Consider the following 24,406-nt stretch of genomic DNA (forward strand, 5'->3'; position numbering starts at 1 on the left):
ACCTCTTCCCCAGAAGTTAGTGGAAGACATATATATCTTTAAAATCTTAACCATTGCTCAGTCATCCATTTGCCTGGGTCAATAAACTGCAGACAGCAGATTGTATGATCAATTATTTGAATTCCCAGAGAAAAAAGAAATCTTATGGACGCTGGCCTTCCACACCTTCACACTTGTAAACTTCATTCATAGAAAGGAGATTCACCAGCAATTGAGGACAACCACCAACTGTCGTGGCTCTTAAGTACTTAACTAAGACCTCATGGAGCAGTTCTGACCTGCTCTCCAGTAGAGGGCAGTGAGACACAAAACTAACCGATTTTCAAACTTAAATAAAGGTCGCAAGGTGGTAAATACCAGCATGTGTTAGAAGCTCATGTAAGCATGCATATAGTTTAATTATATAGTAATGACAGACGATATCATAACCTCTTTCACCATCAGTCAAAGCAAAGAGAACTTCCTCCAACAAGAAAGAGACCAAAGTGTGAGGATAGCATATAATAAGGACATTTGCATTGGGGGTAATTTGATAAATTGCAGATAGTTGAAAATTTTAGTACTGAACCTCATCTCCACTGTTTAAAATGTTCCTTTCTGATTCCTACTTTTCTGATCTAAAACCTATTTAGGAGCGCTTTTCTTCCAGGCTTTGCCATGTTCTTTATTTCGGGTTCACCTGCATCTGTTTACTGTCCTTACTGAAATCCCCTGCTTCACGGCCTCTTCTAAGTTTTGATTGTGCCATCTCTCACAGAACCCATGAAGAATATTTGCTTCCACCCTGGAAATCTCGTCTCCAAGTTGCATGTCTTCTGAAACACCCACAAGTACTAGTACTACCATTACAGATAAGTGTTAAGCCTAAAATCAAAATACTTATGGCCCACAAAGACCATCTATGTCATCATGTAAAGCAGCTTGAATTTCTTATTCCTCCAAGATGCAGTTTCCTCCAGATCAGCTGAGGAGAGAATTTATAACAAGACTTCCCTCTTTTACCCTCCCGGCCCAGTCAGACTGAAGTCAGACAAACAAGGAGCATGCAAGAAAGTGATTAAATGGTTTAGATTTTATTTCGAGGTTGGCTAATTTTATGCACAAATGTCTCATCTTTCCTTCTTATTCTTCAATCTTCAAAGGAAATTCGGTCGACTTCATATTCTGGAAATTTGTATGAAGCCTAAAAAATACATGTTACATCATTTCTTTACTATCTTATTCTACTAAGTAATGTAATCAACCTATTCGGTAAAAATATTTTCACAGAACTATCATAATGACTAAATCTGCTTTACGACTTCATAGGCCTATGGAGGGCAGGCTAAATCTTCACATAATTACATCAGAAAGATTACATAAATTCTATGATGAGGTTTTCACAGATCATCGTATTTTAAACAGCAGATTACACCAGCTTTGAAACTAGCTTGAAAATACAGTTCATGATGACAAATCGAAAAATTCTTGCTAAGAGACAAAGTAATATGCTGCATAGAATAGTGCTGCATATGTAAACACCAAAAAGAACAGAGTCCTGTACTATTTAGCTTTTTACCTGAGTTAGCTCAGATTCAGCATCTCTGTTTCAGTTGAACAGTGTACCTTTATTTTATATACACAAAATTTATATAAACAAAACAAACATGATATGGCTTTAGGGTGCAGTTTGTATTTTTAATGATGTGATGCTGACTTGATTTATACAGCTTAGTACAACAAATTTGGTCTTTCTGATTTTATGGCAGGACTTTTGGGAAGTCTCAAAATATTTTATTGTGAACTGCTAAATCTCAACAAGATGGGCAATCCTTTCAGCTATTTCCTCTCTACCCTGCTTATTATGTTTACAGCTAGAAAAAAACTCCCAACAATTATTTTAAAACAGACTGACCATTTTTTTCTCCCACACAATTGGTTGCTTGCTAATTAATGCAATTATCAATCATCAGAATTTGCTAGCCTACCTGGCCTGTAGATGCGACTTGCATTTGTCATTAAAATGTTAACACTTCCTGTCCTCCCTGTTTTACTCGAGACATTAGGTTTACGTTGCCCATGTAAAAAATTAGTATAAACAGTATACCTGATATCCCCATTAAAGCTTTTTCCATCCTTGTCATTTAATAAACCTTTTTCCACTACTAAGAGTAACTTTTGGTTCATAGAGATTATGCGTTTTGTACAAAGAGTAAAATATCAAGGACATGTCTCACAAACTTTTGCTGGCTTGGGGCTTAAAGAAAACACATCCTGAAACTTGCTGGCACAGCCTACTAGTTAAATTTAGCAGTATAACAGTAATTTGATCATTCTATTTTAGCACGTTCATGACTTGTATGTCAAAATCTCATTTATATGCATAGATGTGGCCATATATCCAAGAGTTGGATATAATATTTAATATGTAGCAAATAACTGATTAGAACGTATCACCATGGTTTAAATACCTTTTAGTCAGTCATATACCACCGTTGAAATTTGAATGTACCCGACTGGACATGCGAGTACCAGGGCATCTGCACTGTGGCATGGCTCAGCACAACCTTTCCCCGCCTTAGCAGTCCCAGTGCCCGCAAACACACCTATTTACAGTTACATCTGCAGCTCCAGCAAACCCCCTCCAGACTCACAACCGTGCCGCCGGGCACCCCCCTCGGACGAGAACAGACCCACGGGCTTTTTAGGGGGATCCGCTCGTCACTTCTCTGCCTCCGGCTGCAGCTGCATCCCCGGGGACACGCCGCGTCCCCCGCCGCGGTGCTGCCGGCAGCCCCTGTCCCTCCGGGGGACACGGCTCGGCCTGCCTCCCCCTCGGGATGTGCCGCAGCCCTGTCCCCCGCGGAGGCTGCGGAGACGCGCCGGGCGGTATTTTGAGGGCAGAAACAGGAGGATGTTTTTTTATTCCAACTGCTTCCCGCTTGTCTCGGGCAGCGCGGGGTGCAAAGGGACCCCGGGGGCAGAGGCCCTGAGGGGTTTCTCCCTCAGGCACGTCCTCGCTAGCAGGAGGGGAAGGGCAGGCGTGCGGACCCCGCTCTCTGCGGGGCCCTTGTGCCGCCGTAGTAGCGATCGGCTCCAGTGGCGGTTGGGCTGAGGAGCACTGGGCTCCTCCTCCTCCCCCCAGCAGCGCACAGCCGGGCGTGTGACTGACTGACTGACTGACTGACTGACTGGTCTCCCCCCGTCTCCCTTTTTTTGTAATTCCTCCTTTTTTTTAGTTCCCTGCTCCATGGGTACACACACCGAGATACGCACATGACAGTACTTCGGTGCAAGAGCCGGTGCATCGCCAGGAGGGCTGCGGTTCCACTCCGGGCACACACACACACGCATGCTGCTGCTGCTGCTGCTGCTGGAAGTCTTTCTACACGGGGATTAGCAGCCGCCTCTCGCTCTCTAGATTCCTCTCTTTATCCTCCTTTCCTTTCCTGTCGTTTCTTCTCTCCCTCAAGCGCCTGACTGACGGACAGCGGGCATAAAAAGGTAAATGCTTGCGTGCTGTCTGCTGACAATGCCGGTGGCTGATGGTGTTTTGGCAGCGTGCTGCGCCGTACGCCCTCCGCTTGCCAGGCAGGCAGCCTGCCCTCCCGCCGCGTCGGCGGCTGCCGCTCCCCGCGGCTCCCGGGACTGCTCGTCCTCGGGGATCGGGTTCTACCGCGGGAGGTTTGGCTCCCTTCCCCCTGCCTGAGAGGCAGAGAGGCTCCCGTTATTGTGCGCCCAGCAGTTGCCACCGCAGGCTGTGAGCATGTGGGAGAGCTTGGCGAAGGTTTCGCGGGATGAAGGTTGCTATTAATTGCTGTGTGCGCGGAAGAGAAAGAGCGTTCCGCTTCGACAGGGAACCTGTACAGTGTTAATCAGGGCTGGAGAGTGGCAACGGGAGGACTAGACGCCACCAACCCCCCCCCCCCCCCACCCAGCGCACACACAGGCACACCGTCGTTTGCTGCATCATTGAAATGAATAATTTCTAGCTGGCCTGGCATCGTAGGGGCTTTTATCTCCCCCTTCGCCGGTGTTTCAGCAGCCTCCGAGGACTGCGATCCTTCTTCTCCGCCCCGGGGGGCGCCCCCTTCCCGAGGAGCAGGCGAGCGAGTCCTGGGCCCTGCTCCGCGGCCGCGGGCTCCCCGATCCGGACTGGGGAGCGGATTCGCGTTCCTGCAGCCTTGTGCGGGCTCTATAACTACATGTCGCCTGTTGTTCAGGGCGAATGCGTCCCGTGTCTCTCCTCGGCAGGACAAGAGAAGCGGGGTGAATGTTTGCCCCCTTCATCTCCCCTTCCAGCAAAGCCCGCGTGGCGCGGGGATCCCCGGGAACAGGGAGAAGGTACCGCACCGGGCAGCCTCACCGAACGGGCCAAGTCCCGCGGGGCTCGCCAGGACCCTGGCCCAGACTTTCCCCGGAGGCGCTGTGCCTGGGGAAGCGTTTCAAGCCAGGAGGGTATGGGAGGAAGGCGGCATTGCGGAGCTGGGCCCCGAGTAGGGCGGCTGAGCCTGCCTGGGGCCCGGAGCGGCACAGGTGCAGCCGTTTAGCTGCGAGTTGTCCCGGGGACCGCCTGGGCCGCCGGGGTTTAGGGCGCATCCCGGGAGACACAGGCCTCCCCTACCGCGCCGATGCGCAGCGTTTCCCGTACAGGCGGCCGTGTGTGTGCGGGCGGGCGGCCGAGCGGCTGCTGGGTGCGGGGCCGCCGTCCCCACGGTCCCGTTCTCCCTTCCGCTGAGAAGCCGGGCATTTGCCTAGGTCCTTTAGGTAATTGCGGCTTTCCTTCTTCTTTCTTGTTGCTGTTACTAAACCCGGCTCAGGATGCCAGCGATGAAGCTGTCACACCACGCTAGTTTCCAAAGGGGGTTGATGGTTTCATTTGATCTTGGACAGAAATTACGGAGTAATCAGTATTTAACAGGGAGCACTTGATTGATTTGGGGTAATCCCGTTTCATGTTGCTTTATACATCTGCCAGATAGATATGTATATATACTGTTAATTCAGGAAGCAAAAAAAGAAAAAATAAACGCCAAACAAAAATAACCCCCCCCCAAAAAACCAACAACCAACCAACCAAAGAAAAATAGTAACAGAAGCAAAAAATGGTGAGATATGTAGTGGACAGCATATGAAATTCGTTACTTTTTAAACAAAAAGTAGTTGTTTAACTTACGCAGTCTACTTTCAAATAAAAGGTAGGTGTGCTGGTTAGGCATAGCGTATGCTCAGCCGGTTGTGTTGGATTGTATTTCAATGTTAATACACCTTTTAAAAAGGCAACACTAGTTTCTGCTGGTATGTGGGTCCGGTGTGTACAGTTCATGTATTTTCCCTCAGTTAAAAGATGTTTCAGGTTTGGTCGGTGTTCACTGATCCAGAGTGAAGTCTAAAGGATACATATTTAAAGATAAATTTATCACTGATAATAACAGTCACAGGAAAAATAGAAAATGTTAATGGCAACAGTGTAGTTCCTTGTCTTCGGTATAGGTTGTCTATCCGATATTGTGTATTTCAGAGATTAAGATTAGATAGCATAAATTAATGAAAGCATATGGGAAAAATTATCCTGGGGAGGAAATTACACTGTTTATTAGAGAGGTAATGAAATAGGTCTGAAATCAAGGATTTCAAAATAAAGCTTATAGTAGTGTTCAATTAGATGTATATACACCCTCCTATATTAAAGTTTTCTTTTTTCTCTCTTTTTTTTTTTTTTTTTCCTGCTCTAAGTTTCTTCACCAGAACTGTTAAATATACTTGTTCAATTCAAGGCTTATTCTGGTCTATGTCTCATGGGATTAATGCTTGCAAGTGTATCAATATAATATGTTTGTGTTAGATTTTGCAGTGTCCATCCTGTAAAAGTGCTGCATCCCTGTAGAGCTTGGCTAGTGATGTTGCTGCCTGGAAATAGAAAAAGAACTGCATGAATAATTAATAAAATGGTGTAATAAATAAAGGCAATCCTGTACCAAGGAACAGTAGTATGCAGCCTCCATGCAGGGTTTTTTTTGTTTTGATTTTCACTCCAGTCTTATACCATACAGGATCTCAAGTTCTCACCCAAATTGTAATGGGCAGGTGTAACACCCTCAGGCTGGCATTGCCGTTTTAAGAAGATGGAGCTCAAGGCACTTTAACATGAGATAGTTTATTCAGCCCTTAATCTCTGTAACCAAACTTAATTTTTACAGCCTCTGTTGTCTTATCTCTTGAGATTTAATAAGGCTATTTTTGTCCGGGGCACATAATTAATACTTGTTCTCCTCTTATGCCAAATTTTACACTTGTGCACAAAGCTTATCCAAAGAAACCTGAAAAGGGGATCACCATGGTAACGAGAGGGAGAGGATTTTCTCCCTCACCATAGGTCAAGACTAGACGCCTACCCATTCCTTAACTTGTAGCAGCATTTGTTGGCACCTTCCTCTTGGTGGTAATTTTGTCTACTGGGGCGTGTTTTTACTGTTGTCTCATGCTTCCAGAAAGCTGCTATTGAGAATGAGGCTACACTGGATGAGCACAGCCTCTGCGTTTGTCCCTGCTCGCATCCTCCCTTCCGCCTGCATCGTATTTCAGCATTTCTGTACTTAGCTGATTTGACTGTGGGATTTCAGGAGATAACTTGTTTTCCACATCAGACTTTTTACTTGAAGAACTCTCTTAGCTCTAACTGCGCATAAGACCTGAGAGAACCTTACTCCTTAATCCATTTCAGACAAGGGTGGTCACGCTTTTCTCTCCCTTTCTTTTATTTGTCTGCACTCTTTTTGGACAGTTTCCATATGGTATCCCAGAGGTTCTGTAGCAGTAAAAGCAGTGTAGCTCTTCTTACCAGGGAGCAGGACTTAATTTTTGGAGTCAGTATGTGATACCTGGATTAATGTTTGGAAATGTTAATGATAAAAAGGGTTGTTTTTTTCCCCTTGGCTCTGTCATCACAAAGCAGTTAACATAGAGCACTGCTTTCTGGGGTAATTGTTGGGTTGTTTAGCTTGGGTTTTGGTTTTTTTCCCCCCCCTTTCTTTGAAGGCCTGGACGGTATCTCTATCCAAGTTAAGTTGAAGTGAGCACATTTTATTCCAGATGATCCGGTAGTCAGAAACTTAAAACTTCCACTGAGGAATATAACATATTCCCCTTTTCCTTTCTGTATTCATTTTTGTAGCCAAGTTTTCATGAGAGTATAGCAAATGGCTTTTAAAATGTCTCCCTTAGGCTGCTGGTGCACCAGGTCTCTCTGGGCGTATTTCCAGTTCTTTTGCCTTTCCCTGTGACATAGCTTGGGATAATTTGAAAACATCTGCTAGAGCAACCATCTTAATATAAGACAGCAGTCATCATTTGTCACTGAGCAATATGTGACTCTGTAATTGGAAGACAGATGCTAATGCTGACTTTGGCCTTCTTAACTTGTTGGCAGGTTGTCTATAGAAACATTTTGCAGTGCTTTGAAATCACACAGTGTATATCTACCTTTCTGTATGTTCATAAGCTGGCATGCCAACTGAGCGTGACTTTATATGTTTCTTCAGTGTCTTCTGCTAGATGAGAACCATTTAGAATAGTCACCTGTGAAGCTTTTCCTTTAACCTTTGTACATAATAAATTTCTGATCTCTTCCCACATCATGCTCTGTCCCTATATTGGTATTGTTTCAGTCTCCCTCATCTCAGTTGTTTCCCTCCGCTTGAAAATTTTACCATCACCTTTGACTAACGAGGTTCTTCATCTTCTGGTTTCTCATACCAAGGAAACTAGGGATTTAAGAAATGAAATTCTAACTGTATGAAAGAAATGCACACTTCTGGATATCTAGCTCCAGGTTTCAGTTCTCAGTGGCTGTGGTTCAGATGATGGAAGTGTGTGGCATCAACTCATAACCAAAGATCTCAGTTGCAGATGATGTCTCATGTCTAGAAAGTGTTTTTTTTCAAGCTTTGTAGGATGCAGTAGTTTGAGTTGACTTGCAAGAGCTTACAGGTTTCAGCTTCTTAATAGCCTGATGATGGATCCAGTCAGAGATTCTGTTTTTCTTCCTTTTGGTGAGAGATGAGGGAGTGAGGATCCTCCAACACTTTGTCCAAGAATGGTGCTTGAAAGCCCATTTCATGTTCTGTGCATAAATCCTCACTGAAGGTAACTCGCGGGGCATGCTGGTAAGATGGTGGATGAGTTACATTTTCAAATAAAAGGGAGCATTTTTTATTTTTTTTCAGCCAGCTTCCTGAGTGTGACTTCTGTTGCTGCTTCTATGCTTGTACACACTTTCTTCCCATATGCCTGTTTAGTTTTGCAGACAAAACAGGGTAATATATCTGTCTGACTGGAGATCAATAACAGGAAGAGACGGATTAGCATTCTTGCTCACCTTCATTGAGGTAGCTTCAGTTTTAGAAGTGTACATTCAATGTGCAAAGTCAACATTGGGAATTAGTGTCTCACTACTGTCTTGTTTTGTTTTGTCGTTAGAAAAAAAAGGAAGAAAAATTAAAGAGAAACAGATATGAAACTCAGACTTCTTAGTTTTTGGTAGTGGTCTAAACTAAGTGGTCTTTTTTCATGCAAAACCAGACAACAAACAGGCAGTGTGCAGATGCTGTTGTGCATCCAGAAGTATTGAGAGTCAGTGTGCTGTATGGACACACAGTCTCTCACAGATAGCCAGAGTACCCGAGAAGCTCCATCTTCTTTGCATCCTGCAGCTGACAGAATTTCAGAGTCCTTGTGGTATAACATGCAGATAGGGTGAGCTTCGTTCCATGGGTTGTAGGAGGATGCAGCTTCTGGTTTTGTGGTGCTGGAAATGCATTGGTGCAAACGTTTCACAGGTATTCATAAGGAGATTCCTTGTTCTCTTCAGTCTGTGTCTTCTGGCCATCTGTTCATAGGGCATAACGCTTAGGTATGTTTTTGGTCCTTTAAAGTTGTCAGCAGCTCTGAATCTGGTTTACCTCCATGATGTTGTAGGGTTTTGTTTTTCTTTTTTTTTTTTTTTTGTGACTGTCATGTGGGATGTCACTAAACTCTTATTATTGGATCCCATTTTGTAAGAACATATCATTGGAGATCATCTACCTAGCCATTCCTTCTATCAGTTGTTTGCAGAGAGGTGCTTACTTCCAAATTTATATGCAGTTTTGTAAATAATATTGATTAACATGCAAACGTAGCTTTTTAGTGGCAAGGGATGACAAAGTAGAATAAGCATGGTGGGAATCACCCCAATAAGGAATGAAGGAGGTAGAATTAGGAGAAATTTATTGTTATTTTGCACAAACGAAGTATTGCAAGGATCATCATGTCAGAACAGTATAACATAAAAACGGATGTTGACTTTTTAATTCTGTTCATGGAACAACTTTGCAACCTTAAAATGAAATATTTGGGGAGATTATTCAAATGATTTTCTGAGGAAGATAATCACAACTACGTGGATGGTGTATGCCATCTAATCGCTACAGTGAAATAGAGGTAGCAGGTACCGTATTAGTGGTGCTTTGAAAAGTATGGTACGTACCATCACTGTGTAAAATGAAAGGCTCTAGTATAAGAGCTACAGTATTTATTTGGAAAGCTCTGTAACTTTTAGTGGAAAAAATGAATTTCTTAAAAAGCATAATACAGATTTCTACATGATAAAATAACCTTGAGAGGAATTATAAATTGAAGATGAAAACTTTCGTCTTATACATTTGGGTCTTCACCCTACCTTGGAAAAAGGGGCAATGCAGGACTTTCTCTAGGCAAAAAAAAAATGACCCCAAGATACTGATACTGCACTCAGGACAGGCTGCTGATTACTGTTCAAACCACCTGTCCTTATCTCAGGGAAAAAGTATTTATGGTTTTAGTTCCTTGAAATATTACCAACTTCATAATGTCAGAACTATGGGTACCTCTTCCACTTTGTTTTGGTTTACGGTTTGGTTTGGGTTTCTTTTTGTTCATTAGTTCGTAAAAGCTACTTCAGAGAGTATTATTTGTAGAGCTGTTTCAATGTTCATGTAATGTCATTTACAGAATTGAAGTGACACGGTATTTGAACGGCATTCATTTCACCCTGGGTAGAAGTCTGAGCTGATTTTTGTATATAAAATTGAAATTTTTAATTTTTTTCCAACTTGCAAATCTTATGTGGTGTTTCTTATTATACTGTGATGGTGTGTGGTCCGACTTCCAGAATACTTGTATGATGTTTTATGTGTCTAGAGCATGATATCAATTACCCACTGGGAATCTTCATGCTGTATTTTGCGGAGAGAGTTGCAAAGCAGAATTGTATATGAACAGAAGTATTTATGCATGAAAAAGGATCGGTTGTTTGCTGTGTCATGCTAATAATTTTTCAGTCAAGGTGCAAAACCAACAGCATGAAGCATGTGAGACTACTTGCACATCACACAAACTCTAATGAGCTCAATAAAAAGGCACGTGCTATTTATGTGTATGGTTAAAGTTCTTGCATACTGTTTTTCTTCAAGTAAAGCTTATTTTCAGAAAAATGGATATCTTTAGAAATCAGTATCAGGGCAGATAAAAGAAAATAATAATTTGCACATTTCTAAAACCAGATTTTAATAATTAGCAGCAGTAGATTTAGACAGAGATCAGGAAATGCCATTCGCATTTTTATAAATTCATGCAGAAAAAGCCTCAAACAGTTATCAATGAAATCTTAAATGCAGAGAGAGAAAAGCTAAACACAAGGAAGTTCTGCAGTATTAAAGTACTTTGGTCATTTAGTAAGCAGATATTATGTAAGATACTTCCAAAATCAGTGCAGTGTACTGCAAAATAATTAGTCTCTCGTGTTAAATTGCTTTCTGGAGGATGATTTTGACAGATTCAAGTCAAAATACAAGAGTATGCTAAAGTTCTTGACCTGATCTTTTGCTCGTTGTTCTGTGTGGCATTTTGAACACGAACTTCATGAGCAGGTTGCCTGCCCTGTAAAAGCCATACGAGGTTTTTAATGTTGAGCACCAACTGGTCAGGGCCATATTGAAGTGGGGGGTTTTATAAGAAGAAATGCTGAAATGCAATAGCAACACTTTTGCGTCTTACACTTTAATGCCCTTCTGAAGGTAAAAATATTTGCTAAGAGCTTACTCAAGAATCACAGCATTTCTACAGAGTCTATGAGAAATTAATCACATTGCATGGCTTTATTCTAAATTTCTGGTGCCTCCATGACAACACACAGCAGAATGTGATGAGGGAAAGATGAAGGTGCCCGTTTCAGTTTATTTTGGAACTAAAAGGAAACATTTTACATGCAGTTAGAAGGAAATTGGAGACTTCCATTTTGTGTGTCCAATAATATTTTGTTTTTAAGCAGACTTTACAAATCTACAGGAACAATATCTTTGTGCAGAAACTTCAACTTTTTGCTATCAAACTTGCCCATAGTTTGCTTCCTGAAGCACTGTAGAACCCAAAGTAATTAGATCATTTTCCCAAGGACTTACAGTCTGTGTAAGAGCAGAGAAACTAATATGTAAGAAAGCCCATAAATGTAAATCTGATTAGTTAAAAGCTGAAGTATTATTAATCCGTAACGGTGTCATGCTGAAGTTCATCTTCATGTTTAAGATAGTGCATTATTTAGAACAAATCCTGCCAATGTTCTGTGTGCAGCTCCCCATGACCTCTGTGCAAGATATGTCCTTGATGCAGGAAACAGTGCTTGAACCTGAAGCTATTGCAGAAAAGCCCAGTATTTTATTTTTTTGCAAATTTAGAGGTACCAATTAATAAATTTGGTGTGGGTTTTTACTTGGTTCAACTGTCGTTTTTCTTAGTTTATTTGTTTTTATATAGAACTTAATTATTTGTGGTATATTTAATTATTTGATGAGTCTGCCAGATCTAGTTTACCCTTTCAGGCTTCCTTTGCCTTACAGGGCTCTAGCATGCAGAGTACTTGCAGCTGATTTAGACACTGGTTTGAACAGTTGCTGAACAAAGCACTGTCCTGATCTTGAGTGTTTGGTTTGGATTTTATTGCTTTGTATTAAAGAAGAACATAATGTTGCCTCCAGCATTGTGTGTACATAAGGGCCTTGTGTTATCATAGAATGTAAATTATTTCAGATGTGTCTACTGGTTTTGCCTTAACATTCAGTCTAACTGAATGCTGCTGATGTACTCATCTTTCCTTCCATATCCACTTCCTGGCAGCTATTGCCCATGTTAGCAATATGCTTGATAAACATGGAGTACCTCTTCACACTTATGGATGCTTTGAATTTAGGTTTAAGTCAGAACTGATCTTTTGATAGGGGTTTGGTGGTTTTTTTTTCCTTAACAACAGAGAGAATGAAAAGTAAGTAAGTGAGTTCCCCTGAACTCGCTTATTCTTGATGCTAATCTCTCCCTACTTTTTGGTCTTGTAAAAGAGCCTGAAGAGAAGTTCAAGATTACCTGTTCAGGTACACAAGGCACTTTAAACAGCTTTTCTTGCCTGTCTGGTGGAAGCAATGAGGAACTTGAAGGAGAACTGTGAATTCTTTTCTAGAAGGTGTTGAAGGCAGTGAGCTCACACTTCAGGGCTGAAACTGCCACTTTAGATCTTGCCATCAGGTGGCCTTGAGAACATGAATTTGCAGAACTGCTATCTCAAATAAGTAGTGGACTCCACCACCCCTAGGTCCTACCTACAGCGCACACCAACTTAGCTGCATGCATGTGATAGAACCAACTAGCCACAAGTCTGCTTCTCAGGAATAATTCACTCAGTGGGTGTAGTATTAGCTCTGCATAGTCAAGGTGACTGTCTGAATTTGTGGATACCAGCAGCACAGTTACACTGCACTCATTTAATTTATTTTTTTTTATTATAATAAACACCCCTTACTGATGGGAAAGGAAATAGTATTTTTGAGCAATTTGATCTAGGTAGATGTGTACTCTCTACAGATTGTAAATAGTCAATATGTTTAGTATACCATGAAGTATGGCTGAATAAATAAATAGATGACTTCAATAGAGCTGTACTGTAAAATATAATAGGATAAAGCTTTTTCCACTACTAGTGGAGCTCAGTAATTTATTCCTACAATTTGGTATTGTGGATATGATTCATTCTGTTTTAGTGGATACGAACAAATTACTTTCCATTTGTGTAGCTAGTTATTACTCAAAGCTGAATGCATACTTTGTATGATACTGAGATGCTTGAATTTTTTCAAAATAAGATTATTTGTTTATATGTATTTTTTTTTTGGGGGGGAAGTGAATAGTTCAGCACATACTATCTAAACAATCATCAGCCAACATTTAATGTAGCAATCAAGAGAACAGTTCTTGATCCAATTGAATTTCAGTGGAAAATTATCCTGGAGCCAAAGTGGTCCACCTGATATTGTATACTGAAACTTGCATGTAACCCAGATGCTCAGGCATTTTCCAGATTGTTCACCTGTAATACAATTTTTTTTTCTAAGGTAAGCTGCCTGCTGTGTGTTTTGTAGAAAAGTTAATCTACAGTATCAGAAAGAAAATGTTTAAATATATTGATCATTTTGTGCGCAACACATCTGTTTAAAGCTAAATAAAGAAAAAAAATCATTTTGTTTCCCCCTTAGAAATTGCAGATTAGTCATGGATTGTTGCCCACAGTTTTATGGAATCTAATTGTGTAGTCCTTTCTTAATAGATTCCATTATTATCTTTATAATATACTAGCTAAAGTAAGTAAATTAATTCAGTGGAGACTCTCTAGAGCTAAGCTTGTGTATGTGCTGGAAAATTAAGTGTGACAAATGTAGTATTAATGGTTGTTTTATTAAGCATTTTTTTAGAGTTTACATGGAGATTTTTTTAAGAAATAAGATTAAATTAGTTGGATCTATTGTGAAGTTAAATACTTTTTGAAAGTGGGACAAAATTAGTCATGTTTTGTCTAATGACTACTTTTAACTAATTCTGCTTGTGTGTAATAAATAAATGTGAAATTAAACCAAAAGTATGCTGAAGAAAATACTCTGGGAAAAAAAGTAAATCTCAAACCCATATATTTTATCAAAATAGGCCAGATCCCACTCCCTTCTGCACACCAACTGGATAGCATTAACAGGAAGCAGAAATGTATTTGCAGTATAGTTTATCTTGGTAGATGCAAAATGCAAGAGACTGGGTTTGTGATTGGTGTGTTTACAAGGAGGTAAATGGGTTAGAAAGCAGAAATGGATTTGACTTAATGCTTAGTTTCAAGTATGTGTAAATACAAATACATAAAGCCAGATGAAAGCCTGGTTTTGTTATGTAATTAGCATTTTTCAGCTTCTAGTATTTAAAGAGTTCTAAATTGCATCTCACCCCTGGACTTTTCTGTTAGAAAAAGAGTATTAACATTTTATCATTTAAATAATGAAATATATGGCAACTGGAGGGGGGGTGGAAAAAACCTCACAATCAAAGAAAACACCCAAACCAAGAAAAAAAAAGCTAAGGTTACCAGTTACAACGGTTTCCATAGCTGATTAAAGAATTAATTTGAAGATCTTAAGGTTTAGGGCATGTGATGTTGTCTCAGCGTAGTGTTTAGATAAAGCAAGAGCAAGTGGACTTACAGAGTGACTATCACAACTAGCAAATCATTTGTGTGGTACTGGCCACAGTACTAAATGTGTTCATTGCATCCTACTCAGTGACTAATACAATATTGCCATCCTTCTTGTGGTAAAAGCATGGTCACTGTTTATTTGGTAGGATGCTGTTGTCAAGGTAGTGAATTTGAAATAAGTCTGTGTTTAGACTCAAGAAGAAAGGAGTTTATACAAAAATTACTGTTTTCAACAACAGAAAATCACATCAAACTGAAGTACTACAGATAGTTTCTGAGTTTTCTTTGTCAGCTTAGTTAGAAGTGAGCACATAGTTTAAATGACTTTTATAACATAAAGTAATGCCTATGAATTACCAAGGACAAAGATTAAGCAATTTAAAATTATGCTTTAGAGTTTTATATATTTAGGGTTTTATTTATAATACCAGTTCCAAATGAATTTCCTGTTTCAGAGGTGATAAACAATCCTTTCCGTATACTATAAGGCTACATCTGATAATACAAGTGAAAATAACACAGTAATTTGTAATGGTAGCATAAAAAAATTACAGTGCCAAATAAATCGTAACGCTCTTTATATTGCCTAAAGAATTATCTGATAGATGAAGTCAACAGAGCTTAAAATATGCTCATAGTTCTAAATTAAAACTAATTCTACACGATATTTTTTCAACAGTCTGAATTTCAATTTGTTTATGTTAACTTTGCCAAGTATCCCATAAGGTCAAACAGTATTACAGTTATTTTTAATGACAGGGTGATTATCTTTTGTGCCTGTCAGAGTTCAAGGAGCATCTGGATGATGTCCTTACTTACATGATTTAGTCTTTGGTAATCCTGCAAGGAGCAAGGAGTTGAACTTGATGATCCTTATGGGTCCCTTCCAACTTGAGATACTATAATTCTATGATTTTATATTCTGTACCCTTTGAAATAAATATCAAAAGTCATTGTGACTTAAATAGCTCCAGATTTCAACGTCTTCAGCAACACATATGTAAAGAAGCATGTCCATAAGCCAGCATAGCCTGGTGAAGCCTCTAACATGTACACATATATTTTTGATTGATATGACATGAGACGTTTAAGAATGTCTGATGGCTTAGCATAGCTAGGATAATCCATAGGAGGCTGATCTGATGCTCACTGAAATCTGTGGCTCACACTGTGAGTGTAATAGTTATCATTGCCTTAAGCAGTCATTGGATTGTGTCAATATATAAGCGCAAAGATCACATCGCTCTCTTTTTTCTTTTTTTTTTTTTTTTAAAGGAGGCCTGCTGGGGCACTTAAAAATAGCATTTCCAAAATGCTTTTATTTTCTCTGAATTCTTTGAAAGGCAGACTTGATACTGCTACCTGATCTCATTTGTATTTGGTTAACATCTGTGGGTTTCTTGACATTGTGTATGCACAAAAATGACACTCTTGAAGGGACCAGAAAAGTTATACAGGTTCAGAAGTGTGTGCGTGCCTGTGGATAGCTGAAATCCCAGTTCATGCTTGACTTCGTACATTCTAGACAGATAACTGCAGGTTTCTTTCCCAGAAAAGCTTAATCCCCACTCAGTAAAGCTGCACACAAACTATGTGTTATCTTTGCCTCATATTAGATGTATGTTTAGTACTTGACAGAGGTTGAAGTTGTACATGAGTACATAAGCTGACTTCAATTTTACCCACAGAGAGTGGAAACTGGCTGTTAAGCTAAATACTGGAAGATTAAGACACTATTTCTCCCACTAAGGATTTATAGTCATTTGTGTGTCAGTTGCAGTTCCAGGGGTGAAAAGTCAGACTTTCAAGAAAAGTTTTTCTAATTAGAGTAATGAGTGATGGATTAATATTCCATCAGTAATATATGATAATTGTACACTGATGGGCTGTGACTTTCACCACATACAGAATAAGATCACAGATGACATTTTTATGTTGTTATGCCTTTGTCAGCTTTGGTTCCCATCAACACACAGCTTTATGCAGATGCATGCAGTAATATTTCACAAAGACATTTTGTCCATAAACCCATTAAATTGTGATACATGTCTGCTTTGTGGGTCAGTGCCTATCTCTTGTTTTGTTTAACATTTCATCAGGGTTTTACACTTTGACATTCCGTAGGTTGCAATTTGCTGGCAGTAACTTTATTATTTAGGAAGTATAATGTGTGGGGGAAATCCTGATTTGTTGATGGTGAATAAATACAAATCAGGAAATACAGTACCTTCATGGAACCGCAGTGAAAAATGTACGTCTTTTGACTTCTGGAAGTTAAAAATATTTCCTTGGAATAATAGGTATTGTATAGATCTGCGCAATTAACACTCAGAATTCCTGAGGTAATATATCTTCCCGAGAGCTGTTGTTGCATTCAACTTACTTTCACAGTTTGAGAGCTTACAGTGTTTTCCAGTGAACATCATGGTCTTCACTTTCTAAAAGCAGTTCTGGAACTTACTGTTGACTCTGAACATTCTGGTACATGAGGCATATGAAAAGAGATGGGGAAAAAAAAGTTGTAAGGATTGGATGCATAGGAGAATGGTAGAGCAGCGGCCAGGGACTGCCTGGATGCACATTTGACCAGACCGTCAGGTTTTTTTCCTTGCACTGCTTTCTGTTCACACTAGCTCAGAAGACAACTTTCTTTGCATTGTAACCTTTACATATGGCAGAAACCATTTGTCAGAACAAGAATGAAGTTTAACTCACAGTTAGAGAAAGGAAGCATAATTGATGCTGGCATACATGTTTATGAGGGCCATGTGTTAATTACCTGTGGTTGCACAGATCTCAGTGGTCTCAGTGCCAGTTGTGGGTGTGTATGCTACAGTGTATATAGGAATGATTTCAGTATTTGCATATTTAATTAATTCTACACTGATTTTTTTTTAATCTTGAAACATTTTTATGGTATTAAATACCATTCTTTTAAACAAAAAACAATTCCTTTTCTGTTTGATAGTATCATACATGTATCCCAGGAAGTTAGAACTGTAGCACTAAAGCTATCTGCCTCTTGGCATAGCAAAGGGACAAGTAGCTGTAGAGGACTGTTATCCTTTCTGTGTCCAGCTGTAAATCTGAGAGAAGAGCTTTGCAATTAGCTTTTGTAAATACTAGCTGACAGCAGAAGAGGATTTTGAGACTTCAGTTTTCTGGGCTCCACTCCAAGTTCTGGAATGAAATATACTTCAGTGACTGTGTATCTCCCTGCCCCTGTCTCATCTGTCTCCCCTAGCCTGACTACTTTGCCTCCTCATCTTGACTCATGTTCCTTCTGTGTGCACCACGCTTCTTTCTCCCCTTTTCCTGTGTTACAGTGAGCACTTACCTCAGCCTTCTCTTCCATGCTTTCTATAAAATATGGATGGAGGATAGAAGGTACTAGAAACAGTGTGTGTCTCATTTTTAGTATTCATGACATTGTGCCCCACTGAACATTGATAAGCAATGACAGAAAGGCTCGTGCTTGCCTGCAGATTGAGGTGGGTTCAGTGGCTGGTGCTGGGAGAGTGTGTTCTGTGGGACTGAGGTACAAAGAGGAGTTCTCTCACAGCTTCTTATGTGCTCTGAGTGAGATGAAATGGCAGTTTGCTAAGGCCATTTCTTGGTGACTTTCCTAGCTTTCAAGCCAGCATAAACTTGTTGCACTGTTTTTAAGAAGGGGAAGAGGTAGCTTTTCAGTGAAATAGTTTAAGGAGTTTAACTTAAGCAGAAGTGTTTGTTTTATTGTTTTTTGGAGTTGTTGTTTCGTGGTTTTTTTTTAGTTGATATGATCAGAAGTATCTCAGATGCTCTTGTCACAAAGTTTAAGAACTCTGAGCAATTTGGGCATTTTCACTGTTTGTAACTCAGATTATTTAATATCTTTTATGTGAACAAAGTTAGTTATTCATTAAATCACATCTAAGATACAGGTAGTCTGTGGCAGTAGCTGGGACTGAAGAAATGAGGGCAGTTGCCATTTAAGGTGGACTTGCTGTTGGTAGGAGAGATTGTTTTAGCAGGACTCCTTTCGCAGGATATCATGGATGATGATACAACACAGTGCCATGCAGTGTCTGCTACTCATGTGGACCTGCTTTCAAAGCCAGTCTGCAGAGTCCATAATTCAGGAGTGGATGGTGCTAGCTAGAACAGACCTTGAATCCAGAGATACTGCTGAAAAAGTGCTATCATGGGTATGGTAAGAGAAGGAACTGGGCCAGGAAGAGCGAAAGTTTTCAGGTTATTGTTAATGAGAGCTACCAGGCTTTTTGATACAGAAACATCCTATGGCAGTGAGTCAAGAAATGAGATCATAACTCAGAAGTAATTAATTAAGATTGGTTTTGAGAAAGGATTACATAGTTGTTTTGAAAAGGGCTCTTACAAAGATGAAGATGACCTGAGAAATCAACTGATGTGCTCAGTTGCATTTCCCAATAAATATAGCTGACAACAGAGATGTTGCTTTAGACATGATAAGTACAATGTGTACTCCATGAGGTACCAGAATACTGTGCTAGGTATTTGCACACTGTTAAGAGTAAATTGACCTGTGATGGAAAGCATTTGTAATTCAAGAGAGGGTTCCATGGATGAATTATCTCTCTTTAAAAGAAGAAAGGGCTGAACCCTGAACCCCCTCCTGAATTACAAATGCTTCTCTCTTTAAAAGAGAGAACAAATGTTACTAAATACTGCCATTTCTTGGTGGAAACGGTTAGGAAAGACTGCAATAATGCCCAAAACTGTAAAGAAGCAATTGCTTTCAGGTTGTGATACATGCTGGACTTGAATGCGATTAATATATTCATCATGGAGTGGTATTGCAGCTTCTGCATTTTCTTTTTTGGTGCAAGATAATATTTTTGTTTTAATTCCTGCTAAAACAGTAGTAATATTTAAACACTGCTATCTTAAGATTGTTGCAGTAGCTTCATCTCCTGATACATCTCCTAATTTTTCCAGTTTAAAATACCTTTTATAATATAGTTAATTTTCAGTATTTTTGTCCTAATAAATACATATGTGCAATCTGCTTGAAAATCGGTTTTAAAGAATTTGCAGTTCTCCTTTTTCTTTAATCGTCATTAGTAGTTGGACAGGAGCATTCATTAACTTGATTTGATCGATTGTTGCTCCCTAATGCAATGAAATCAAATATGATATAACATCAGCTTCTTTATACAGGGTGGGTAATGATACTCAGAGATTGTTTTCACCTGAAGAGAACATAAATTTTTTACTGTTTTAGCTTCTACTTTCCCCTTGGAATTCTTTGTAAAAAAATTATGTAAGGTACTCACGTTTAGAGGCTTCTTGATAGAGAGTACAGTTAATTCTGTTGCTAATAATAAACTATCTTTTCCTTCCCATCTGCACTATAAAAATGTAATTAATCTTCAGTATCACACCCATACATCTTAAATTGTGTTCCCAATTAAAATACTATTGTAATGGTGACACCAAACAGTGCTTGTATTTTAGTAACTAAGATAATACTAATGCTGTCTGTAAGATATTTCCCATGTTCTCAGTTGACTATAGCTCTGGAACTTTGTGTGTTGTGGGGGGAAACTATTTGTGCTTACGGATATTTTTAATGCTTATCTCTTTATTCTTCATTAGTGCTGCATCTTAAAGACAACAGCTTCAGAAAGAATGCTCCTGCTCGGCTAGCAATTCAGGAAGTACTGCTGTCCCTCAGAGACAAGATTAAATTAGGTCTTCTTGTTTAGGCTTTACTTGCATTTCTATTTTCTGTGGTGCACGAGAGGATATGGGTGTTTTGCGTCTGCGGCAGACAACCCATTAAATGCACCTGATATGATTGAAATAGATGTTCCAAAGAAGAACCAGTTCCTGTCCAGTTAATTAGAGCTTTTTAATGTGTCATTTACTGAAGTGTCTTACTGCAGCTTCTTGTTTTCTGCAGAGCTGAGAGGTTACCTCTTAATTTGCCTGGTTTTATTAACTGTGGGTGTGGCAAATGCAACAGAGGGAAATCAGTACTCTTTGTTTTCCTTGATATAAAAATGTTGCATTACTAACCTCATATTTAAAGAGTATTATCTGGCTATGAACAGATTTTATAGAGGATTAAACTGCATTCTTGCTGAGAATAAATGGATTTTAAGATTTAGCAATTAATATAAAATTAATGCAATTTGACAGACCATAGCATGGGTTTCAAACAGACCCAAATCAAGTACCTCTGTGATCATTTTGGTGATTCCTTTGACGGCATTGAAACAACTGTTCTTTGATGATCATATCTTGTTAAGGATTATAAACAAGTTAACACTGATCGGTTTATATCAAAATAAACTTCAAATGTTTAATATTCCTGTGTCTCATGTATAGAATCATAGAATAGTTAGGCTTGGAAAAGACCTTAAGATAGTTACTGGAGACTTCTGCAAAAATACTGGGTGAAAATTCCTGTATTTTAAACAATGGAATTTATGACCTATTTTCATATCCTTTTAAGATAGAAGATAAGATGGGACAATTTTTTTTGGAACTAGTGTAGGAAAGTAGTTTATTACAGTTTATCATTACAGTAGCTGTATAATGCTAAGGCTTGAGGAAAAATCAGTATAAGAAAATTTCAGAGATCTGCTGAAATTCAGTGATTCCCAACTTGGCTGCCATTTGCAGTGATTATATCTCGAACATTCAGGAATGCTTCAATAAGAATAATGTTCACATCTGTTATGTGCAGAATGACAGCAAAAAAATATGTGGTTTTTTTTTTTTTTTACAAATGTGTGTTATCAAACATCTGAGAGTACTCTTTCTTACAGGAAGCATTTGACTGTTGGAAATAATGTTTGGTTTGTTGATGTAGTTTACATCTGATGACTTTTTAGGCTCAATAACATAGATTCGTGTTGTCAGCTGTGACCTAGATTAAAGCACATCAGAACCATGTCACTGTCATTATGGACCACTGTGGCCGGAGAATGCTTCATTGGGAGCATTGTATTTGGTAGCCAGGAGCTCCTGTTTCTCACTCTTGAGTGTGAAGATTCAGATCTTTTACACTCCTGAGGCATAATCCTGCAACATTTTCTCCTCAGGGTTGACAAAACGAGATTAGTTTATCTCGGGAATTACTGAGTGAAATGTCAGAATGGGAGCTAGTCTCAGGTACACTGCTCATTTGGGAAAGGAGAGCTGGCCTCAGACTGCATACGGATACACAGATAGGTAATGATTTTAAAGTAAGGACAACAGTATGTGACTCAAAGTCCACATGCAATAAGTAAGTCAGTGCCTTTTATCTGGTCTTAGTGACCCTCTAAATTCACTCCTCATTAGATCATCTGAAATTTTAAAATGAACAGAATGAAGCATGCGGATTTTGTATGTTTGCAAAACTTTAATTTATGTTGTAAATTTGCATATGTGTATATAAATAAAAGTTTTGAAATCTGTGTACAGGTAGATATATGCTGTCTCAATATCTGCATACCTGTGTTTGAATATTTTGGAATTATGTTGGTTCATAAACTAATTTGAGTTTTCATGCAGCTCCATATATTTATGTGGTAATGCTCAGTGATAACATAGCTAATGAGTTGGAGGAAGTAAGAAAGGAGGCCAAATTCTGCTTTCTTTGATACTTCAGTTCTGTAAATTTTATCTATTTTTAGTTAATACTCATCATTGCAGCACCACCACTGAAGACTGATGGTGCCTTCTTGCAGAAAACCATTATTCCTCTTGCCCTTTATTATCACTACCTTGTGAAGTTTTAAGTGGGTAAAAAACCAAAGTCCAACAAATTACGTGATAAATTTGCTTTTATATACTGGGATGAAAGACAGAATTGTGTTTTACATAGTTATTGCACATGATGATTTCATTGTCAAACTACACTCCCTTATTTAGGGCTTCTTTAGGCTAGTGTTTAAAACATATTTTATCTTGCTCACAGCCTTGCTGTCCACAGTAGAATACACCGTACAGATGTTTTTACATATGTAAATGACAATTTTTAGGATGGTCATGGGTTCTCCATGAAGGCTAGCGACACAGTCCTCTGAATGTTTTCTTTCTCTCTGCTACTCAGGTAAGAGATACAAGGAAAGTTGTGGAGCTCTTTGATTAGTATCCTAGGTTGTTAGTGACCTTCTTGCAGGCTAGGACTTCGAGGCGTAAAAACCCATTTACTTGCCTGTATATCTTCAGTAGGAGACAGTTTTCTGTCAGACAAAACCACAGAGAATTTTTGTCTGATCAGGGTTCATGAAGATATAACTAAGTTCACCTAAGATTCATCTGTATTTTATGCTAGTATGTCTGTGTTGCTTAAGAAATGCCGGGTGGTGTCTTCTTAGGGGACAGATTTTGATAAATTCTGTGGATAGCAGTAGCCTGGAGTAGTATTGTAAAGACAAGATCATCATAAGTTTGGCAAAGTTTGGGTTCCTCCATCATGTAACTAGCAGAATTTGGCTTCCTATGCTTTTGTGCTAAAGAAACTGTTCCCCAAAGGTCTTTATGAGCTACTGAACCAGGAATCTCCGCTGCCTTCTGGGTAGTAACTACTGACTTCATGCATTAAGAGAGACATGTTTCAAAATGTATTGACTTGAGAAGTTTGTTGACTGAAGAATAATCTACTTCAATATTTATTTAAAGCAAAGGTAGAACATATTGTGCAGTAAAATATGGAGGCAAAATTCTGAATGTAAAGGTCCCTCGCCACCACCATGTGTGCTAAAAGCTTCATTTTCTGCAAGTCTGGATCTGAATCTGGGCGTTGCAAACATAATTTTCATAAACATACCACACAGCTAACTCCCTGGAAGCTCTGTATTTCTCATGGGTAGATTCTGAATTTGGGGACAGCTATTTCTCTATTCACTATTTCACTAATTCAGTGAAGTTTTTTCTTTCAGCTATCCACCTACAAATGTATCTAAAAAGAATGTGCAAATGGAGCTGTATTTGATGCATATCCCATTGTAACAGATGGTCCTAACTTTTGTTTCCTGATTCCCTGCTTAGGTTTGTTGCTCACCCTCTTTTATTTAATTTTTCTTTTCTGAATAACTTCAAGATATTATATATGTTTATGTTTTAAGTTAATGGTTCCCTTTGAGGAGGAAGGTGCAAGTTTTGTGTTTGATTTTTGTTTCGTTTGTTTTACAGATCTGTGCTCTTATATTCCTTATATTTAGTGAATATCTTCATACAGTGCTTTGAGAAGTGGTGATAGAGAACTTATATTCCTTGTAAGGGAAACAGTAAAAAGTTGTTTTAGTAATAATTTCTTTCCTGGAGGAGAAAAGAATATGACAATTTATAAGGTGTATGGTCTCTTTATCCTTGTGGTTAATTCTAATTAAGAGATGTTTCTTACATGTATTGTATGGTTCAGTAGTAATTAGAATTTTATTCACACATCCTTCAAAGTATTAATATTCTATGGATGCACTACTGCACCATATAAAACCAATTCAAAGTCTTGTATCTCGCTTATTCTGAAGGTACTAAAAAGATACCAAGAAGCGGTCGTAACATGGATAAATGGAGTTGGGAGGTCAAGTGTGCCCTCCTTAGTTAAGGTGGAAAAAACATTTTTTAGGATGCTGGGGTGGATTTCTGATTTTTTTTTTTTTATTGCTAGAGTTTATTGTGTCAGTAACTATGAATTGTCTGAGCCACAGCACTTGCTAGTAACAAATTCTGCTGGATATTACACCTGTAGCCTTTGCATAGCTAAATTTTCTTTTTGCCCGTGGCAATAATTTGCAGTATCTTCATTAAACATATTGACAGTTCCTTAAAGAGAAAATGATTAATTAATCATGCCTTAGACTGGGAAAAAGTAGTAGCACAGGCAAAAAA

At 39.1% G+C, this 24,406-nt stretch overlaps 1 protein-coding gene across 3 annotated transcripts in view; it reads left to right on the forward strand.

The window, feature by feature from the left end:
* The first annotated feature begins 3,170 nt into the window (after window positions 1-3,170).
* Window positions 3,171-24,406, forward strand: part of DLGAP1 (DLG associated protein 1) — a 397,255-nt gene continuing 376,019 nt past the window's right edge. For 2 of the 3 annotated variants that reach the window (XM_061356372.1, XM_061356371.1), the window contains exon 1: window positions 3,389-3,483. The gene's annotated coding sequence lies outside the window, so the exon portion shown is untranslated. Of the gene's footprint in view, window positions 3,484-24,406 lie in introns of all 3 variants that reach the window. The other variant, XM_061356370.1, reaches the window with a different exon arrangement.

Source organism: Neopsephotus bourkii, unplaced genomic scaffold (assembly GCF_033783945.1).
Source record: "Neopsephotus bourkii isolate Nb327-2 ecotype Australia unplaced genomic scaffold, CSIRO-AGI_Nbou_v1 NB_846, whole genome shotgun sequence".
In the NCBI taxonomy this organism is placed as follows: Eukaryota; Metazoa; Chordata; class Aves; order Psittaciformes; family Psittacidae; genus Neopsephotus; species Neopsephotus bourkii.